Source organism: Dendropsophus ebraccatus, chromosome 2 (assembly GCF_027789765.1).
Source record: "Dendropsophus ebraccatus isolate aDenEbr1 chromosome 2, aDenEbr1.pat, whole genome shotgun sequence".
Taxonomy (NCBI): domain Eukaryota; kingdom Metazoa; phylum Chordata; class Amphibia; order Anura; family Hylidae; genus Dendropsophus; species Dendropsophus ebraccatus.
Genome location: NC_091455.1, coordinates 84368470 through 84391250, shown reverse-complemented (window position 1 = coordinate 84391250; position 22781 = coordinate 84368470). Strand labels below are relative to the sequence as shown.

At 39.5% G+C, this 22781-nt stretch overlaps 1 long non-coding RNA gene across 1 annotated transcript in view; it reads left to right on the top strand.

Moving 5' to 3' along the window:
- LOC138783316 (uncharacterized) overlaps positions 1-14686 on the top strand; it is a 36635-nt gene extending 21949 nt beyond the window's left edge. Inside the window, exon 4 of the long non-coding RNA XR_011361661.1 lies at positions 14530-14686. This is a non-coding gene — a long non-coding RNA (uncharacterized lncRNA). The remainder of the gene's footprint in view (positions 1-14529) is intronic.
- The last annotated feature ends 8095 nt before the right edge of the window (positions 14687-22781 follow it).

Sequence of the window (22781 nt, the reverse complement as noted above, 5' to 3'; positions counted from 1 at the left end):
AGGAGACAATCTGCCTGGAGCATTCCTAATGATGAGGAGGGTGGGGAGGAAGGACAGAGAGATGGTGCCAGCCTAATGCATATACAATTGTAAGCCCCGGCCGTTAGACAGCGCTGCAGGATTAAAAGTTGTTTTTATGACAATGCCGAACGGACCCCAGGACAGATCTTAGATGAAAACAGCTATCTGAAGGTACAAGTGGTTTGGGGGGGTCAGATTGTGGTTACAGAGTCGCTTTAAAAATTTTGAAACTTGAAAAAATGGTGCCCATGAAAAGTGACACTGCAAAAAAACACTAGTGCGGAAAATGCTTATGTGTTGTAAAACTTGTGTTAAACAAACAAAAACTACCAGAGTGTTTGTAAAATATTCTTTCCACAGTGGTGCTGAAACACCCACCACAAGGACCACAAGTCATATCATAAATTCAAATTAAGAATGTACTATACATTGACAACATCCTTTTACTAAGCAGGACCATTGTCAAATTCCGGCCAATAGAAAGTGTTGGTAATAGCTGCCAGGCTCTCCAGTAAAAATGTCCGAGTAGTGATATGGCTAAGTAGTTAATAGAATGCACAATTTAATGTGAATTAAATCATCACGGTACTGCTCTACATTATTTAAAAACCATGTTGAGGTTATAATAATAAAAAAAAATCCTATTAGCATAGACAGCGTCAAAATGACCAGCAAACCACTGAAGATGCTTTGCTTTATGTGTTACATTAGCTGCATTAAGTTCATTTTTTCTTATCTCTTTAGATGCATAAAATGATGAGCAAGAGCAGCCCAAGTGACAGCAATATGGAATTAGTTATCATGTGTCAGATTCCTAATTAATTTAAGCATCAATCAAATGAGCATTATTAGTGACCAAGCGTCATTAGGGTTATTGATTTCTCATGTCAGCATTGTTTGCTTACAGAATTATTGTCGATCATTTATTATTTGTACACAAACAATGTTAATACAGATGATCAATACACTTGATGGAACTGAGAGCGCGTGATAATCATTTGTGTGAATTCTAGAGGTTAATGAGCATTTACTATCAATATTATCATCTGAAATGCAATTTTTGAACTTTTAGCCTTTTGGTTTGGTTGAGAAGGGATGTAAATTAGTGACTGCATTGGCTTTAGTTCATGGGCTGCAATCTTTTATTTAGTGGCCACTATTTTTTATGTTGATTACTTGAAATGGGTCATTAATTATCTCCACATTCAGGTTTACATATCTCATTACTTCTAGCTGGAACACGCTGCATTAAATGTGAAATTAATGCAAGAAATAACAATAGTGTAAAACTAAAGATGAGATTAACCTTACCTAATAGTTAGTTTCTAAAATACATTTTTTTCCACATAAAAGTAAAGCAGTTTAGACATCCTAAGTTAGTGAAACTTAGAATTTGCCCAGCTAAAAGAGAAACTTGATCTATTAAAGGGAATGTGTCACCAGAAAATGGCTTAGTGTTTAAAAATGTTTTATGTTAAACATACTTTTTTTTTTAGAATTTTTGGTGACATTTTTTCTCATTTTCAATTTTTCTATCTATATAATAAAATAATACTGAAATTTTGCATTTTTCATTCTCCTCACTGGAGCCAAAACTAAGGCTCCTATTACACGGGGCGACTGAGAGGAGCAAACGAGTGCTGCCAAGTCTATAACTTTATTGCATCACTTCACCTGGGGAACAGATGTAGTGTCATTGGCACTGGAACAGTGTTGAGTTCAGGGGTGAGTAAAGTTTTTTTTTTTTTTTGTCTTTTATGCCAGTTGCAGCATGTAGGGATTTATTCACACTACCAAATAGGCTGTTTTATGTTTCAATGAACACAAAGAAACCTGCATTTTTATTTATTTTTTTTAATTGAATTATAGCGAATTCACATCACCTGTGTCAGGACAGGGGAAGTAGGGACAAGACACAACAGTGAGCCCTGATGCTAAACCCACCCACCAACTGTCCCTATCTACTTGCCTTAAACGGCCCTAGGCCGGTGTGGACAACCACAAAAACGTTCCCTTTACTAGATACGTGCACACAGAACAAGACAGACAAACAAACAAACAGAATAGCGGATAGTCAAACAAGCAAGTTTAGAACCAAACGGGCAGCGTAGTACAAAATCAGGTTACAATCGAATAGTCAAAAAGTCAAGCCAGAGGTCAGGTAACAAAGTCAAGCAAGCAGAGGGAGTAGGACGGGGAGCGCAGGAATAAACAGGGGGAAGCTGGGATCAGGGTGATAATCTAATAGCCAGTGCTGGGCAGGGCTTGTGGAGTCGGAGTCAGAGTTGGAGCTAATTTTGGCTGGAGTCTGAGTCGGAGCTAGCTTTGACTGAAGTCGGAGTTGGAGTCGGAAAAAAATGTACCGACTCCAGTTTAAAAAAAAACAAATCTTTAAAAAATGTAGAATTGAATTTTTGTATGAATTTTACAAGTTTTGCTCATGAATATATATTATGAGCAACATTCTAATAGGACGCTGGCCCTATTACATAAGGGTGGTCATGGAATAGTTGTCGGTCACTATTTGGCAGTTTGTTTCTGAGCTGGTAGAGTCCATTGTGTGTGTGTGTGTGTGTGGGGGGGGGATCTGTGCTGTTCTCTTCCTGGATGCTGGATGACTGTATATGAGCAGCAGTGTAATATGAAGATATCCTGTGTAATATAGAGGAGAGAAGACATAAGTAGTGTAGCAGTAACCTCTGTCCTCAGTGTGGTGTTTTCTCTCTGGGAGAAAACTGTGTGTATGTGTGCTATGGCTGCAGCAGGCTGTGTGTATGTGTGCTATGGCTGAAGCAAGCTGTGTGTGTGTGCGCACTATGGCTGCAGCAGGCTGTGTGCATGTGTGCTATGACTGCAGCAAGTTTGTGTGTGTGTGTGCTATGGCTGCAGCAGGCTGTGTGTATGCTATAGCTGCAGCAGGCTGTGTGGGTGTGTATGCTATGGCTGCAGCAGGCTGTGTGTGTGTGTGCGTGCTATTGCGTGCCCCCACAGTGACCTTTTATATCACTGTGTGACCTCTATATCACTATGTATGACCCCTCTCTATATCACTATGTGTGACCCCCTGTATATCTCTATGGCTGACCTCTATATCACAGGGATCTGGCATTGTTAGCAGTGTTTCTTTAAGTATGATGAATATTTAGTTAGAAACATAGAAGACTGTCAGCAGGAAAAGATCACCTGCTTCATCTAGTCTAGTTCTGAGTTGTTCAGGACATGGAGGCTGGAGACTGGCTGCATCCACTGCACACACAGGAGAAGCTGCTTTATATGTTTCCTTATTCACTCAGAAGTCGCCTCAGGATCATGTAGGACATTAGGGAGAAGCTACTGAGCCAATGTGATAAATAACTCCCCTGGTATATGACTGGCCATTTATGAAGGAACAGGAGTTGGGAGTCTGAGTCTGTCCTGATAGAGTTGGAGTATGAGCTGCGGCTTACCGACTCCACAGCCCTGGCGCTGGGACACTGCCTTAGCTTTCTTTTATGCTGAACCAGAGCCTGGTCCCAATCCCCATTGGACCGGCGCTCAGATCTTCCAGGTTCCAGATAGGCAGAGAAACCAGTCAGTCTAAAGACCTACTCAGCTGGAAAAATCTAGTCTCCCACTAAATCAGTTTAACTCCCGCATTGCTAGATAGCTGAGAATGCCACACCACCCTGATAAATAGCCCCTTAAGTCCCACTCGGTTGCGAGTATTGGAACATAAATAGGGAAACACCAGGGTGGCCCCTTTTTTGTCAATGTCTAACTCAAGGTGCGAGTATTGCGATCATGACAAGGGCTTGCCAAGGCAGGCTTCCATCCACAGACAGCCGTTTCGGGGGTTTTTGCCCCTTGTCATTGTGGAGTAGGATTCTGGCTAGTTGGGGCAATAGCAAATCGACCAACAAAACACAGTTATCACTGAACTCAAGGAGAACAGTGAAAAAATTCCAATGAAATACTCAATCAAGAGTCTCCACTGATGCCCCCAAAAATTTTAATATGCAAAACAGAAGTCCGTGGAGCCTCGGTTGCGAGTCTCAAAACACGGGATAGCCAGATATCTCTAGCCTGTTGCCACGGGGTAGCCTCCATGATAGGGAGAGCACCACACCACCCTGATAAATAGCCCCTTAAGTCCCACTCAGTTGCGAGTATTGGAACATAAATAGGAAAACACCAGGGTGGCCCCTTTTTTGTCAATGTCTAACTCAAGGTGCGAGTATTGCGATCATGACAAGGGCTTGCCAAGGCAGGCTTCCATCCACAGACAGCCGTTTTGGGGTTTTTGCCCCTCGTCAGTGTGGAGTAGGATTCTGGCTAGTTGGGGCAATAGCAAATCGACCAACAAAACACAGTTATCACTGAACTCAAGGAGAATTTTTTTCACTGTTCTCCTTGAGTTCAGTGATAACCGTGTTTTGTTGGTCGATTTGCTATTGCCCCAACTAGCCAGAATCCTACTCCACACTGACGAGGGGCAAAAACCCCAAAACGGCTGTCTGTGGATGGAAGCCTGCCTTGGCAAGCCCTTGTCATGATCGCAATACTCGCACCTTGAGTTAGACATTGACAAAAAAGGGGCCACCCTGGTGTTTCCCTATTTATGTTCCAATACTCGCAACCGAGTGGGACTTAAGGGGCTATTTATCAGGGTGGTGCTCTCCCTATCATGGAGGCACCCCGTGGCAACAGGCTAGAGATATCTGGCTATCCCGTGTTTTGAGACTCGCAACCGAGGCTCCACGGACTCCTGTTTTGCATATTTAAATTTTGGGGGGCATCAGTGGAGACTCTTGATTGAGTACTTCATTGGAATTTTTTTCACTGTTCTCCTTGAGTTCAGTGATAACTGTGTTTTGTTGGTAGATAGCTGAGAAGCAAGTGGGTGTGGCAAATAGAAGTAAAAACAAGCCCAGTCCACACCAGGTTACTGCACAATCTTGACAACCTGGTTCCCATTTTATATCCACAATTGTCATGTCTTATTTACAAAGAGCTGTTGGCTATAACGTTTGCTATAACCCCAAAACAGTTGAAAAATCAGACATCAATGGCCCAAATGTAAAAAAAATTGGCTAAAACTTTTTTTTAGCCTCAAAAAACTAAGCCTAAGTTCTCCTTATCATAGGGTTGGACTTGTCCAGTGGATACAGATTCTAACAAAGTAATGGGCACCAAAGATCCAGCAGAAGACTACCTGATTGGAATAAAAAATTTTGATCCAATAACTAGGGCCTTTTTGGGAAGCAGAAGCGTCATTAGGGTAAATAAACCTGAACAGAGAACTAGCACTGGACGAGGCAGAGTAGTATGTGGCAGTTTATTTTGCAGTCCAAGATTGCTCCACCTTTTAATAAATGCCCCCCCTTGAAGGGGTACTCCACTTAAAGATTTAACCCTGTTCAATCCCCACCCATAATCTAAGTCTGTTTGTAATAGGTTTCTATTACATGAATTTGTCTGCAGCACATCCTGACTCACACCCTGAGGCTGCGTTCACACTACGTATATTTCAGTCAGTATATTTCAGTCAGTATTGCAACCAAAACCAGGAGTGGATTAAAAACACAGAAAGGCTATGATCACACAATGTTGAAATTGAGTGGATGGCCGCCATATAACAGTAAATAACTGCCATTATTTCAATATAACAGCCGTTGTTCTAAAATAACAGCAAATATTTGCCATTAAATGGCGGACATCCACTCAATTTCAACATTGTGTGATCATAGCCTTTCTGTGTTTTCAATCCACTCCTGGTTTTGGTTGCAATACTGACTGAAATATACTGACTGAAATATACATTAACTGACTGAAATATACGTAGTGTGAACGCAGCCTGAAGCTGTAAAAAAAAAATCCTCACTTCCTAGTCCACTTTGTCTCCACTCCTCTGTCCTCCCCCTCCCTTCTGAGACCAAAGTTATATGATATCTGTCTCTTCTGTTGCCAGGCAAGCCGTAACACCTCATCTGTAGCCCCACCCACCACTGACATTACACCAATCAGTGAACACCTGGCCAAGGTGCAGGGAAACAACATAACAGTTACAGCCTCCTGGGCAGTATAGCTGAAAGGAAACGCAATCTATGTTCTCCCAGTTTCAAAGGACCAGATGCATCTTTTTCCAGCACCTGGGAAGTAGGGTCATGGAGTGGAGCACACTTCAAAGCCCCGCAGCCAAAAAAGCACTACGAAACAAAAAGACAAATATTAATCTTAGTGATGGCCTGAAGGTCAGCTGTTAATATTACAGGATTTGTGAAATAAAACAATAATACATTAATCAGTGGGGTGTCTGTTTTTGCATCAGAAGTAGAGATGAGCGAGCCGGGTTCGGGTTCGAATCGATCCGAACCCGAACGTTCAGTATTTGATTAGCTGGGGCTGCTGAACTTGGATAAAGCTCTAAGGTTGTCTGGAAAACACGTATACAGCCAATGACTATATCCATGATTTCCACATAGCCTTAGGGCTTTATCCAGGTTCAGCAGCCACTGCTAATCAAATGCTGAAAGTTCGGGTTCGGATGGACTCGAGCATGCTTCAGGTTCGCTCATCTCTAATCAGAAGCTCTCTGCTCTGACATATACTGGGGTTCCTGATCTTGGAAACTCTTCTATCACATCCATATGTCATAAAAGAAAACCTGGATTGATATTATCTCAAAAGGAGAACCCTCTATAGGCTGTGTTACCCCAATAGTTCCGTCAACATCGTCCAGCTATTGGGGAAGTAAAGTATGCTTGGTTTCTACCTTGTTCTTAAGGCATATGTGGAAACTTGTATGCCCTTATATTTAACACTGTGGGTAATGAATATGCTTTTGCTTACAATACACATTAATATATTATATATTAGTATAATATTTATGACAAGCAAAATGATCACACATTGGTTGAACACATTTTGGGGAGCACTAACAACCACAAACACAGGCATACTGATATATCTGTTAAATTTTGATCTTATGCTTATGGTCAGCTTTAGAGCAGTGAGCTCAGTCACAGGGCCTAATAAATCTCATCTTTCTTTTGCAAGGTACAACACTATGTGATACCTCCCTCTGCATTCATAACTAAAGACTTGGCCTTATTTAGAATCACACAAGTCAAGGAAGATTGACAGATCTTTTAAAATCAATACATATATCCCCGTAATGCATTTGTTTAAAGATGATGCAGCTGTCATCCTTTCACACTTGTGACACATTTATGTGACTTGTTACTAGAATGTTCACATTATGCTGTTATCCACACAGCACCTGTCATAGCCTTGCACAACTTCTGCTTCTCCCGATATGTCAGACACCTATAACTGCAAATAAATTACCTCATTCTCAATAGAATATGTCCAGCACAAAAGACAGATGTGCATACATTCTGTAATCGATATACTGGAATCTGCTAAAAAGCAAACAAAATAAAACATATATATGTGTAATTATTTTTTTCTGTTTATCATCTTGGCATAGTATAATATATAAAAAAAAAATCATATTAGCATGTAGAAAAAAGGAATGTTCATTCATTTTGATATGGTCAAAATTTATTAGACATAAATGCCACCAGCTTGCTACTAGTAAATATAATATCCTGGCTGTGGTAAATGTACAGTCTGAATTGAAGTACATGTAGTATTTTATAGCGTGATAGGAACACACAGAGCAATCTTAAAGTGGGCCCTAAAGATCCACAAGATTGTATTATTTTTACTTTGCTTGACATGATGTTGATTTATCTGGAACAGTTTGAGTTCTTTCTGGTTGTTTTGTGGACTACATTGGATTTAAGTCCCATCTGGCACTGAAGTGCCATTGAAAAAAATGTAGGTATAATTGACACAGTAAACCTGTCAAATCCATAGAAGGTCATGGGAAATATCAGCAATGATATAAAAGGCTAGTTGTGCCTGACTTTAAGTCATGTGCACTGGGACAGAATGTATAGTACTTAATGGAAGAGAGATAATAATATCCAGGTATAAAATACACTGATATAACCACAGGACACTGTACTGATATAGAGCACATTACGCACAGCACATTTTATTTGCAGAATAGTCCACCCAGTACATTGTGGTAATAATATATATGCACATAATTGTAGCAGGGTTCACACATTGCAGGGTTTATCCTCAAAACTTTGCAATGAATCCGTACATAAATGGAGCACTGTACTAAAGACATGGAGCATCATTGCTCTCTCATTATTAACCCCAAGTGTTTTGTTCCTAAATAATCAGGTGCACAATGTGGAGGAAAGGATTGGACCCCAACTTTTTTATTACTGACTTCATGTGTTATTCAGTCTCATTTGCATAAGTGTATACAATTAGACCCCTACCAATACACTGGGAAACAATGGGTGGTTTTAAAGAGTGTAATGTGGTACTGTAAGGATGCCACCACTGCAACAAATCAGTTTGTGAAATGTCTTCCCCGTCTAGATTACTTCCACTTTCCCCCATTAGCATGGGGATTAAATGCCTAACATGGAAACTGTGCCAAGAATGAAGGTAAAAAAAGAGGGACATCTCAGCAGGTTAGTTATTTTTTCTAATGTTGGCTTTGATAAGTCGGTATTAGGGTGGATGACACCCTGTGCAGAATTTGCATACTGTGTAGGGAGTGCACTAATCATTTTTATTGCTCACATAAGTCTCCCCCCACAGTATAATGCCTCCTTTAGTGCCCCACATTGTTTCCAATAAATATTACCACCATACAGTGATTACATATTGCCCCCATGCTGTTCATGAACACAATAAAAATATATTACCTCTGATAGAACTATATACCTAAAAAATCCTACCACACCATGACCACTATCACTACCATTATAGACCCCATAAGAGAGTTCAGTTGCATCCAGTGACTCACATGGAGTTTCCTTTCTGATCAGAGTTGCCCACTTTTCATTTTTCTTTTCATCCAGCCTGGGCCATCTTGAAGTCTTCTGGCCATGGATCCTGTCTCCAGAATGAGCCTAAAACATTTTAGGCTTATTGCTCCAGCATATATAGTATTTAGGTCCCCTGTGCCCCTACCTAATAGTTAGGCCCCTCTGTGGCCCCATAGAGTTTTAAGGTCCCCTTTGACCTCACATAATAGGTATGCTCTGTGCCCCTATATAGTAACAAGGTTCCTATATAGTATAGGACCCTCTTTACAATCCCTATATAGAACCAGCAGCACCCATATCATATCAGGTCTCTCTCTGCACCCTTCCCCCATACATCCCCCTCTCTGAAGCCGCCAAAATAATATAGAACCCTATATGTCCCTATGGTATCAGCCCTGCCACACTGCACAGTCCCCACATTTGGTATTAGCCCATCTGTGCATCCCCCATATACTATGAGTCCCCCCTGCAGCCCCCCCATATGTGATCAGTCCATATTTAATATCAGCCCCTCTGAAGCCCCGATATAGTATCTATAAAAAAAAAAAAAAAAAACCCTCATACCCACCTACCTTCTGTTGGCTCCTCTGATGTCTTGTCTTCTTCCCCATTCTGTGCCTCTCTTCTTCATCAGAGAGTGCTATAGCATAGAGATACAGAGCTGCCTCTTTTGACGAGAGACAGTGTTATGCCACAGGAGTGATTAACGGCATGAGGAACCAATGGTTTCTCGTGCTGTCAATCGGGGCATCCTTCTTAACTACAACATGTCATTAGACATGTTTATAGTTAAAGAGGTCGGCGCAGCACCTGGCATCAGCAATGGCACTTGACTGGGTTTGCTGGGTACTGGCGACCCCTTTAGATTGAAGGAGTGATGTGCTGTTTGCAGTCGCACAGGGCTATGCCCCTAAGACTGGCCCTGTATGTGTAGATTACCTGTGAAAAAGATGTAGGCATCAGAAAGCATTAAGGCAATGTCATTTTCAAAAATGAACCTTGGGTCCTGGCATTCATGCACATGACATATTGACACAATACTTACCTAAACATTGGTGACTAATTACAGCCCTACATTGGGGTAATCTATAATGGAAGCAGGATAATGTTCCCTGGCACACTGCAAAATACTGTTCAGAAATGATTTAAGGAACAGTTCAAGATGTTGACTTGCCAGTGGTGGGTAGTAGGCAAAATGGGTACCTAAAAGCCTATTTTAGCACCAAATTCTGCATGATAGTCATTACAAAAAATGTGAAGGTACACTTAGTAACATCTTGGTGATAGAATCTACAAGACTTCTTTATACAATATATATATATAAGGCTATGTTCACAAAACTTAACTTTTCGTAGAAGTATGGCCGACAAAAAGCCACGCTGCTCAGCCTTCTGTGAGATCCCAGACAGAGCATATACACATCGTATACGCTCCGGCCGGGATCCCTCACGGAGCCGCAAAGAACTGACATGTCAGTTTTCTGCGGCCGCTATTTAGTGAATAGCGGCCGTAAAAAACCTTGTCCGTGCACACTATGAAGCTAGCGGCTCCGACCGCTTGCTTTATAGTTTGCAGTGATGAGTTCTGATGCGGGCAAACGCTGACGTGCCTGCATCAGAACTCTGAGGGCCAAAAGATCATCCGGCCGTTACTGTAGTACCGTCCGGAATGATCTTTTTAGAGACCGGCCGATCTGTGACTGATGGCCCTTAATATTGTGAATGAGCTGCACTGAGTATATTCACTTTTAATTATTAGTACAGTAATATACATTTGTTTTCTACTTGTATCATTACTAGAGATGATTTACATTACAAACGAAGTGAAGTGCTTGTTTGCTTGGCAGTGGGCTTATACACCGGTTGCTATTGATCTCTGTGCCGCTCCCTGCCTCTCCACCCTGAGTGCTTCGAAAAGCTGAATAAAAGCTGGAAACTTCTCCCAGTTTCCCAGGACTGGATCAAGCTTTTCCAGACACCAAGCGTGAAGTGTTAGGGAGCAGCTTAGAGAACAAAAGCAGCCGGCGTAAAAGTCGACTGCTGAACAACCCAGTGCTTCACTCCATTTGTAATGTAAATTTGCTCATCTCTTATCATTACTGCTCATTATGTCTGCTATTTCCTCTGTTTTAGAGGGTATTTTTATGCAATCAAAAAAGTTTTTTGTGGGTGAATTCTGTGATATGATTTAATTTGTGAGCAATTTTATTCATTTTATGTAACATAGTTCTACTGAGGTCGGTTCTGGGTATACAGCAGTCGTATGGCCTTTCCATTTTGTAGGTTGATAATCAAAACAAGAAGTGAAAGAAACCTGAGCCTAACCCCTAGAGGACCGGGCCAATTTAAATTTTTGCCTTTTCGTTTTTTCCTCCTAAAAGCACTTGCATTTTTTCACCTAGAAACCCACATGAGCCCTTATTTTTTGAGCCACTAATTTTACTTTGCAATGATAGGCTGAATTTTTTCATAAAGTACACTGCGTAACCAGAAAAAAATTCAATGTGTGATGAAATTGAAAAATAAACAAAACGCATTTCTTTTATTTGGAGGGTATTTTTTTACACCATTCGCCCTGGGGTAAAACTGACTTGTTAAATATATTCCTCAAGTCGTTACAATTACAACGATATGTAACATGTATAACTTTTATATTATGTGATGGCCTGTAAAAAAAATTCAAACCATTGTTAACAAATATATGTTCCTTAAAATTGCTCTATTCCCAGGCTTATAACGCTTTATTGCGCATATGCGACTTTTTATTACAATTTTTCTGAATTTGATGTGACCAAAAATGCGCAATAATGCAGCTTTTAGCGTTTTTTTTGCGCTTGCGCCGTTTACCGTGCGAGATCAGGAATGTGATTAACTAATAGTTCGGGTGATTACGCACGTGGCGATACCAAACATGTTTGTTTATTTATTTATTTATAACATGGGAAAAGGGGGGTGATTCACACTTTTTTTTAGGGGAGGGGGCTTTTTATTATTAATGACACTTTTTTTTTGTACTTTTACACTTATACTAGAAGCCTCCCTGAGGGACTTCTAGTATAAGCACATCGATCTCTCATTGCGATCTATGCTGCATAGTAATTCAGCATAGATCGATGAGATAGGCACTCGATTGCTTCCAGCTGCTGCAGCCAAAAGCAACCGAATGCCGAGCCGGGATACGCGCCATTACGGCGCAGACCCCGGCCGGGTAAAGACACGGGGATCGCTCCTCCGGGACAACGTCCCGGGGGGCGATCTCCGCCACTAGACACTAGGGAAGGGCTGCATCAGGTAATCGGGTTATCTAATTAGCAGGCACGGCGATCGCACTGTGCCCACTAATAGCCACGGTCCTGGGCTACATGCGGCACCCGGGACCGTGGCCCCGCCCTGAACACCTGTGGGCGGCCATGGACGTACAGGCACGTCCAGGGTCGCCTAAGGGTTAATAAATGACTTACTGGAGCAGTGACAGTGAGAGGATCCTGTGTGTGACGGTTATAATCTACAAGGGAGGGAAACAGACAGTGGAGGTAGAAACTGTTTATATGAAGGAGTAGTGGCTGCAGGGTTATTGGAAGTTGTCTGTTTTTCTTTCCTTTTTTTTTTTTTTTTAAAGGAAGGTTTTCCAGTTGCTTTTAAAGGTTTTAGTGACAAAGAATGTGATGTGTTGAGTAAGTTCTAAACCATGTGGTGAATGTTTGATTTAATGATATGAGGAGGGCAAAAAGGAATAAAAAAGGGAAGAGATTGAAATCAGATGAAAATATGGTCTTAGAGCACACCTGTATATATGATTCCCCACCTGATCAGTGTGCAGTTGTTCCTGCCACCAGAGGTTCGGGTAACTATAGATTCAAATATGCTGGGTCAGTTCCATGCATAAGCCCTATTGGATTAGAATAGAGCCTGTGCATGGAACCGACCCAGCATAGTTATATCCAAAGTTTCCTTCTGGGGGCAGGAGCGACTGCACGCTGATCAGGTGTGGAATCATAATAACAGGTAGCTTTAATGTGTAGATGTCTGTGTAAGTAGCTATTAAAAACTACTGTGAGAGCCCAAAGATGGAAGTTAGTAAAAGAATTTTGGAGGCAGCTGAAGATAAGTCTGGTCATTAGAGAAATGCCACAGCCTGCAGGGGCAGGGAGAACATAAACAATCATTTCTTAGGCCGGGTTTACATATATCCGGCGGTGCGGCGGCGTTTCCTTCCGATGCAAGAGAAAAGCACTGGAGGGAAATGCATCTTTGAACTGATCCCATTGTTTTCAATGGGGCAGTTCAAAACAACCGGGTCGGCGGTGCAGCAGAACTGATCTTGCAGCGTCCTGACGCACCACTGGTCCGGTGATGCGGTGGCTGCATCCATTGTAGTCTATTGAGCGCCAAGTAAAGGTGTCCCCAGCCCCCCCCATTAACCCCTGTGACCCCAGCCCTCCAGCACAGTGGCCCCTGGCAGGAGGGGCACACTCTCCTCGTGTTTAAAAGGCCACTGCGCTTGCATATTTTCCCCTACAGACCCACATGAGCCCTTATTTTTTGTGACACCAATTATACTTTGCAAATACAGACTTAATTTTTCTATAAAATATGCTGCAAAACCATGATCTGTTCTTTCTTTCAGTACCTTGTTTGCGTATATGCGACCTTTTGATCACTTTTTATCCAATTTTTTCTGGATTTGATGCAAACAAAAATGCGCAATTTTGCACTTTGGAGGGTTTTTGTACTTACGCCGTTTATTATGCAAGATTAGGAATGTAAACATTAATTAGTTCGGGTGATTACGCATGCGGTGATACCTAATATGTTTATTTATTTATTTTTATTTATATAAGGGGGTGATTTAAACTTTTATTATGGGAGGGGATTTTTTTTTTTTATACATACAGCAATTAGAAGTCCCCTGGGGGACTTCTATATACACAGCACCTACTAGAAATCCACCTACTAGACACCAGGGACAGGGGGCCAAGGACTATTTAAATGCAGCTGTCAGCTTTTGACAGCTGCATTTAAATAGTTAATTAGGCTAGTACCTGTGGTCCCCGGCTGCACATAGCAACAGGGGACCGCGGGCTGCAAAGAGGGCTCATGCCGGGAGCCCTCTCTGTTTACCCTTAACGGCCACATGACGAGCATTCTCGTCATGCATCGTTAATTGGTTAAAGCACAGACTTCCATGGCATACCTTCACTTCATATGTCAGTAAGGGGTTAATGTTGACAACACAATGATGAAGGTGCATTTGGGATGTTGCATCTATACATGCAGTATACACAATATCGTAAAGGGGGAATTACTAATAAAATATAATGGACCAGAAAACCAAAGTGCAAGAATATGTTGCCACTAATAATAAAATTAAGTTTGTACATATTTTATGAGAAGGTGGAGTGATGAGACTCATTGAGGTGAGACAATATCCCTACAGCAGTCCTAACTCTGCACATTAAATTCTGTTTAACTATAACAGTAAATCTTACAACAACCAATGGAACAAAATATTGAATATTTCATTTATTCATAAAGGGCGATTACTAATTTAATACATTTGAATGCAATTTATAAAAAAAAAACACTCATGATTATTGGAATACATTTCCTAGATGTGCAGTGATTATCCTGATCAACATTGCTGAAAATGAATACCGCTCTCAAGATCATAGAGGAAGGAGAAAAACTGTTTATGAGACTCTTGTGCCAAGCTGAGGAAGGACAAAATGAAGAATTGTGTCTGTAATAAGGTCTGAATTAGCATTCTACATTCCCTAATGATTGAAGCTAGTAAAATGATTAATTTTCTGCAGCATAAAAGGTAATTGTGAATAGACAAATTGATTACTATTTAACTGCTGCCATAGGAGAGAGGTTCACGTGTTTATAGTTGAATGGTCCTTTTTTAATAACATGGGATTATGATAGTAAATTCAAGTTCTAGATGAAAAACTAAATGTTCTATATTGTATTTTGGAAAATACATGTGTGGTTGTGACCTCCACTATAAGCAATGTAAGTAAAGAAAATGACATGTACAATCAATGATAACTTTATGGTGTCATTTGTCTCAAAATATATATGTGAGTAGGATGTCATGCGCCTAAAAGTTGCTCACAAACACCTTGCAGGTATGTTTAAAATAGCTTTGGGCCATGTCTTCCAAATCACTGCCAATCCTTGTGTTTTGGTTTCTGACTGATTGACCACAGGCCACACTTTTTTGTCAGTTGACTTATTCTCATTGCTTCCCTTCCTTGTACCAGCCATTCATTGATTCCCACCTTGAACTGGACAAGTCTCCCTCTTTGAAGTTCTACACTAGCCTCAAGACATTGTTCAAGATCTAGCCTGGGTAAATGTAATAGCTCAGTATAGAAGGCTGCGGGGACAGCTAAGTGCTGGTAAACATGACTAGTTCTATGGGAAATGCAGCTCCAATGAGCGAGAACCCAGTGAGCTATTCTGCTATTTCTGGGTTCCTGGGAATCCAGCCAAAATGAGAGAGAACAACTTTATTTTCTTTTTTGACTGCTAAGGGGAAACAAAATGCCAACACTATACATAGAGTATACATACAATATAGCTAGCGACAGTATAAGCAAAGGGGCTTTTGCTTCTTACTGCAGACCCATGCTTTAGGCCTTCCTGATTACACAGATCCTTAGATGGATACACTGGTTTCCTTGAGCATTATATGACACTTAATTGGAGACCTGCTTTACTTTGCACATGAGTTGGTTGTCCTCTTCTGGAACAACAGGACAAAACATCATATATTTTTTTCCCTTACTTCCATCTCTTTCCTTTATTGGCTTTTGATATTATCACATGAACATACTGCACACCATAATGGCAAATTTTTGTTGTTGGCAGCAAATCAGCTAACCCAGATTCCCCAACACACTATTTTTATACACATCCCAGCCTGCCATTGTCCAAACCCTTTGCATTCACTTCAGTGAAAACACAGGAGGGTAAATTTACCAAGGCCGACCGTTCGCAGTCTTGAGTAAAAAGCAGTTGTCTTTAGATTTACCAGATTTATAAAGAGGTGCACACCTCTTAATGCCTCTGCCATGTTGGTGGCTACTTGTGTGCCTCTGACTCAAATCTACTACAGCTAGAAGAATGCAAATTTTTCAGCAAAAACGTATTCTTGTTTGCAGGTGTAAGTTTTAGTAAAACCAGTGAGGGTGGGAGACCATGCACGCTTTCTGTTAAGCATCACCCAATCCCAGTCTTAGAAGAATGATAAACACCCCTCTGGCTTTATGAAGCAGTCCCTCCAATGTGTTGTTTCAGAACAATGTAATGGGAAGCAGTGCCCCATTTTGCAATACAGTGACCCACTTACCTATCTCTTATAACGTATTACTCTTGATTACTTAGGCCACGGTAATATCAGCCAGATGTAAAGAGACCTTTTAGCTATGTGATAAATGAGAGAACATGGACCAAAGGCTCTTTATACACCCTTCCTAGTGATATAAAATAAATAAACCCAAGACAGCAGGGCTTTAATGTCACCCTTTGGCGTACCATATACGAAATGTTAGAATTTCGCAAATAAAATTGTAAATAACATTTATGCTTTCAGTGTAATATTTTTCCTAAGTATTGACTATATGTTTTTATTATCACCTAGAAATACAAATGACTTATAATTTAGCTAAAGAAACTGTTATGTACATGCATTATTGAGAATCCTGTGCTTAATATCATAGGGGAAAACTGTTCTATAAAAAAGACATTTAAATGTTGATTTTGCAGAGAGAATAAAGGAATAGGAGACTAGCATTATATCAAGGTAATATGAGGATGGGAACAGAAATAAACAGAAAAACCATATAGTGGTAATGCAAGGATCCTGACAGGCTGATACGCAAAGATTCTGGTGGCATACATAATATTTTATTTTATTACGAAGATGCCCATTTTAGGAAAATTTAAGTGAAATTTACATGATTTTTTTTAGAGCGAACAATGCAGCTTTAGGCTATGTTCACACTACGTATATTTGAGGCTGTATGTTTGAGGCTGTATAGCAACCAAAACAAGGAGTGGATTGAAAACACAGAAAGGATCTGTTCACATAATGTTGTAATTGAGTGGATGGCCGTCATTTAATGGCAAATATGTGCTGTTATTTTAAAACAACGGCTGTTGTATTGAAATAATGGAAGTTATTTACCGTTATAGGGCAGCCATCCACTCAATTTCAACATTGTGTGAACAGAGCCTTTCTGTGTTTTCAATCCACTCCTGGTTTTGGTTGCTATGAGGACCTGACATGAGGACTAAATACAGCCTCAAATATACATAGTGTTAACCCAGCCTTAAAGGGATATTCCCTGTTTTTTTCTACCTGATATGCCCACTAGAGATGAGTGAACTTAGAGTACGTTTGGGTTTGTCTCAACCCAAGCTCTTGGCATCTGATTACTGGTGCCTGAATAAATTGGATACACCCTTAAGACTGTCTGGAAAATTTGGATACTTTCATAGGCTGGATCTATATTTTTAAGGACCTCTAGGGGTCCAACTTCTTCAGCCAGCAGTAATCAAATATCAAGGGTTCAGGTTTAGACAAACCCAAATGTACTTGAAGTTCACTCATCTCTAATGGCCTACTCTTTTCCTCCCATTGTTTACACCTCATTGTCCGGGTTACTGACCACGACTCTGCTCTAAAAGCAGTGGTCTAGCTGAGATATATATGTGTGTGTATATAGTCAATTTATAGATATATAGGGGGAGATTTATCAAACAAGGTTTAAAGTGAAACTGTCTCAGTTAGAATATATATATTAATATGTATACTATGGGTATATAGATAGCTGCTAGACCACTGCTTTTAGAGCAGAGTGGTGAGCAGTAACTTAGACAAGGAGCTGTCAACAAGGGGAGGAAAAGAGCAGGTGTATAAGAAGAAAGAATAAATTATTTAATTTGTCACGTCCAATAACTACAGTATGTTAGTTGAGATGGGAATTCCCCTTTAGGCTATGTTTACACTATGTACTACTAACGACCAATGTTTGCCGCATCAAACAACGGGTGCTGTTTGACATGTTCCTGCAGGCGATACTATCATTTCGGATTGCGGGTACATTTGGGTGTGCCTGCAATCCAATTAACCATAGCACGGCCATACATTGTGTGAACAACGGCCGTTGTTCAATATAATGTGTGAACAATGGCTGTTTACACATAGGGGGACATTTATCAATGTAAAAACGCGTATTTTTTGTCAGAAAGTGGCCAGATGGGAATAAATCTATTCTCAAATGGCCATTTTGCAAATAAAATATTCACATCTGCCCACTTTCTGCCCGGTACGCCAGGGGGGCGGGAAGGGGGTATGGAGGGGGCGCAATGGGGGGGGGGGGGTTGGTCGGGGGGGCGCAACGGGGGTGGGGGGGGTTGGTCGGGTGGGCGCAAACTCAGAGTCCGCTCTATTCAGCATTTTTTCCGCCAGAAAATATTCAGGAAACCTACTCCGGCTTTGAGCTGGCATAGGTTTCCTGGTGCGCACGGGATTTATGTAGAGGCAGTATGCCTCTACATAAATCTCCGTAGTGTTGGCGCTGCGGAGACATTTTAAAGTCCGGCACAGAAAATGCCAGACTTATTAAATGTCCCCCATAGTATACACTCTGACCGAGATCCCTAGCGGTGCCATAGAAAACTGACATGTCAGTTTTCTGCGGCTGCTATTCAGTGAATAGCGGCCGCAGAAAACCCTGTCAGTTCTCACAATGAAGCAAGCTGCTCCGGCCGCACGCTCCATTGTGTGCTATAGGGAGTTTTGATGCGGGCGCACACTGATGCACCTGCATCAGAACTTTTAGCGGCGCTAAAGATCATCCGGAATGTACTGCAGTATCGTCTGGGATGATCTTTTCCGAGACCGGCTGCTCCGTGACCCAGCTGGTCTCATACTACGTGTGACCATAGCCTAAATCTTATATTTGAAAATTGCACATTCTGCACTTCTAGGAGAAGTATTGTCACTGTACCATATGTACATTTTACTTGAGTTTCTAATCACTACAAAATATGATAGATTTAAAAAAAAAATATCTACTAAAAATGGAAAGTTTCTAATCTAATTTCCACCTTTTGAAAACTTATTTACTTTGCTCTTCAAAAAAATTTGTTGAAATTTGTAGGCTGTATATATTTGTATAGCATTTTAACCTAAGACGTAGGAGCCCCAGCTAAATAAATATTTTTTTGTGATTTTTTTTTTTTTTCAGATTTTTGCATTACAACACCATAATATTGTGTTAAAAATTATAATGAGAAAACTTAAATTGATTGTCTTTAAATAGGGTAGGATTCTTAACTATAATGTTTCCTAAAATGCAGTGTCTTTAGATTACACTAATACTCATGATACTGTACTATGTTTTTTTCTATTCATGTTTTTAAGTTAATTATTATTTTTACCTTATATTAAAGTGAAATAATAAATATTTTTAGTAAGATAATTATCATTTTTCATTGTGTTAATCACATTGTATTGTTGTGAATATTATTGCTAATAATTTAGTATTTATGTAATTTGTTTCCTATTTTTTTTTTCTTTTCAAAAATACTTTTACTACTACTACTACTAATAATAATACTACTACTAATAATAATAATAATATTAATATTTTTATTATTTGTTAAGGCTATTTTCTTATACTAAGCATCTGATGTTAGTAATGTTTAAACAGGTGACATAATCTTACTAAATAATCTTACTAATAAATTCTGTGTAGACTAATGATACTGAGGTCTAGTTTTACAATTAGGCTAGGTTCACACATGAAAATAAAAGCTAAATGCAAACTTAGGGTGCGTTCACACGCACAGGATCTGCAGCAGATTTGATGGCCCAGAATTGATTTGCTTTGAATCTGCAGCTTCAAATCTGCGCCATCAAATCTGCTGCAGATCTGCTGCAGATCCTGTACGTGTGAACGCGCCCTTAAAGAGAAAATAAAACAGTGTGTGAAAAGATAAAAAAATAAGCCATATTTTGTATCATTATCAATCACGGTCGTCATTCTATACTGTGTGTGCACTGCTGGAAATTTCCCATTGACTTCAATGGAGGGTACTTTTAAACTTAAAATAAAGCTGTATTTTAACCGCAAAACAACGGTTGTATTTGTATGTGAACATAGCCTAAAAAGGGCAAATTACTATTATAATTTCTAGCAGGCTGGCTGAAAAAAAAGTTAAAACTTTTACATAAAAAAATAAACCTTTTAATAATGAGTTCTCAAGTTTAAAAAAAGTTCACGAAATTTAATACAAAATCTAGCTATACTATACCCCCCCCCCATACACGTATTGTTAATACATAAAATTTTATATGATAATTAATATTCACATAGTTATTCACATAGTCGTAATTGTTATGAAAGTCTTTATTTCAAGGCCTAGATGTTCATATATGCCACTACCACTGGTTGCCCTGCAAGTTTTATAGAATGTATCATGAAATGTTAAGCATTATTTACGAGTAATAAAACATTGTAGATGAAATATTGAATATCTATATAAATGAAGGCAAAGAAAGTAAAGGGATTAACCAGTGCTACAAAAACATGGCAAATTTGGGTGGGGTTTGTAATGGTGAATAGAGATGAGCAAACCGGGTTCGGGTTCGAGTCCATCTGAACCTGAACTTTCGGCATTTGATTAGCGGTGGCTGCTGAACTTGGATAAAGCTCTAAGGTTGTCTGGAAAACATGGATACAGCCAATGACTGTATCCATGATTTCCACATAGCCTTAGGGCTTTATCCAACTCCAGCAGCCACCGCTAATCAAATGCCGAAAGTTCAGGTTCGGATTGACTCGAGCATGCTCCAGGTTCGCTCATCTCTAATGGTGAGTTTACACAGATTTATCTGACAGATTTTGGAAGCCAAAGTAGAAATCTTAGTCTTCCCTTTAATACCTGTTCCATGCTTTGCCTTTAAAAATCTGTCAGAGACAACTCTCTGTGTAAATGCACCATAACTCAGTTCCATTGAAGTAAATAGAGCTTAACTGCAAACCACATCTGAACTGGAGACAAGAGTGGTGCTGTCTCTGGAAGAAAGTGACCATGTTTTTCTAGCGCTGGATAACCCCTTAAGCATGTAGCCCATGTAGTTTATAGCTATGTGGATGTTGTCCAATTATCTTCCTCTGTTTTAATATATTTCTGTCCTCTTTCAGGGCATTGCTTACTGTTCTAGCCTAGGCTTGTTTTTGCATTTCACTTGTTATATGCAGTGTGTATATATAGTGTATATATAGATTATATTTTATACATTGGTCTATGTATTTTATGTGTTACAATACGCAAGTCAATTTTATTTTATTTTTTACCACTGCTTTTTATATAAGCTAGTGTATAGATCCCTAACTGCATTACCTTAACTAGCTACATTAGTAGGCTATGTTCACACAACATTTTTTCCTCTCCGTTTTTGAAAAGGAAAAAAATGACATTTTGCTGTTTGGTGGCCCATCAGTGCAATGACAGCTGTTGGTACATTATTCTAGTTTAGGTGGAGTAATTGGCCTTTGGGCGTGTCTGTAATTTAAAAGTCCATAGAATTTTAGTAAAAAGGGTGGAAGGACGGGGAAAAAAGAAAAACTGTGTGTGAGCAACTAATAAAAAAAAAAAAAAAGAAAGCCTGGCATTTGTAAATGTCAGAAAATAAATGTCATGGTTATTATTTTGACATCTGTGCAGACAACGTCCATCATTTTTACACTGTGTGCATTGAATGTCCGTCATTCCATTGACTTCAATGCATTGCATTGAAATTTATTAAATTGCGGCAATAACGAACTGCTTTTTAAATAGAAAAGGCCTACTGTTTTTCCCCTAATTGTTACTAATGTAATTATAGGCAAAACTATAAGCATTTCTTATTTTATCTGGCTTAAAATTGTAACTACTAAATGAATATTATGAATAATAGAAAAAATAAAATCAACATAGTTTGAATAGTCTTTATGTTGATATGAATATTAAAAACTTGTTAGAACACTTTAAAAATGTATGTGTCTATGTGTTTGAATATATACATATGTGTGAATATATACATTTTTAAATCCATAAAAAGGAAAAGCATAAGCTTGTATCAATAAATCAACTAATTTAGTATATATTAGGAGTCACTGAGTAAGAATATTTAATTTCTTAAATCTGGAATCTGATTGGATGCTGTATGCACCAGTGCCAAGTAAACTGCCAGGTAAAATAGTTTTGGTTGTTTTATTCTTTATGCTAAGTGAGATTACATTTGCATTGTGCATTTTTTGCATCATTTAAAAAAGCTAATAAATAAATAAAAACAAGATTGGCCACTGAAAAAAATCTCAATAACAGGAACGTAAAATAGAATTGTATTGTGTGTATGTTATTAATTATGTTGTGTGAATTATTACAGTCTTTATACCCTAGTCCAATAACACAAATGACAAACAAAATTCCTTCCAGCATTGTATTCACTTTCATAGCGAAGAGTCTAAACTAAGTCATCCATGAGCATCAGTACCTGTTTTAAGCCGTCAACACAGAAAATCATAATTTTCAGGCTTGTGTTTCAAGCAGTTTATTGCCTCGAAGTTGTACTGCAGTATAAAAATATGTTGTGTTTTTTCTTTGAATTATTTTTTTATCACTGAAATGAATATGTCACACAGAGTAAAACAAAGCTCTAATCACACAAGATGCCATTATGACTGACTTGTTCCAACTTCTGTATATACGTCTTGTATCCTTTGTTAAGCATGCTTCAATAAAGAGATGCAGCATTATATATTTATTCCCACAAGTATACTGGTAGGTGTCAGACTTCCTA